Here is a 202-nt window from a genome sequence, read left to right as displayed (position 1 = left end):
CCGGGGCTGGGGCTGGGGCGGGGCACGGCGCTGCAGGCTCCCGGCTTCCCCTCCCGTCCTGTAGGAAACAAGATCATCGCCCCCCCCAGCTCCTGCAGAGGCGCCGCTGCCATTGCTCGAGCCCTGTGGGAAAAGGTCAATCCGATGCACAAGGCATATGATTCAGGGGCAGCATGCTTTCTTTCCGGGAAGCATGGAGAGA

This window comes from Alligator sinensis, unplaced genomic scaffold (assembly GCF_000455745.1).
Source record: "Alligator sinensis unplaced genomic scaffold, ASM45574v1 scaffold250_1, whole genome shotgun sequence".
NCBI lineage: Eukaryota > Metazoa > Chordata > Crocodylia > Alligatoridae > Alligator > Alligator sinensis.
This window is presented reverse-complemented; position numbering follows the sequence as displayed.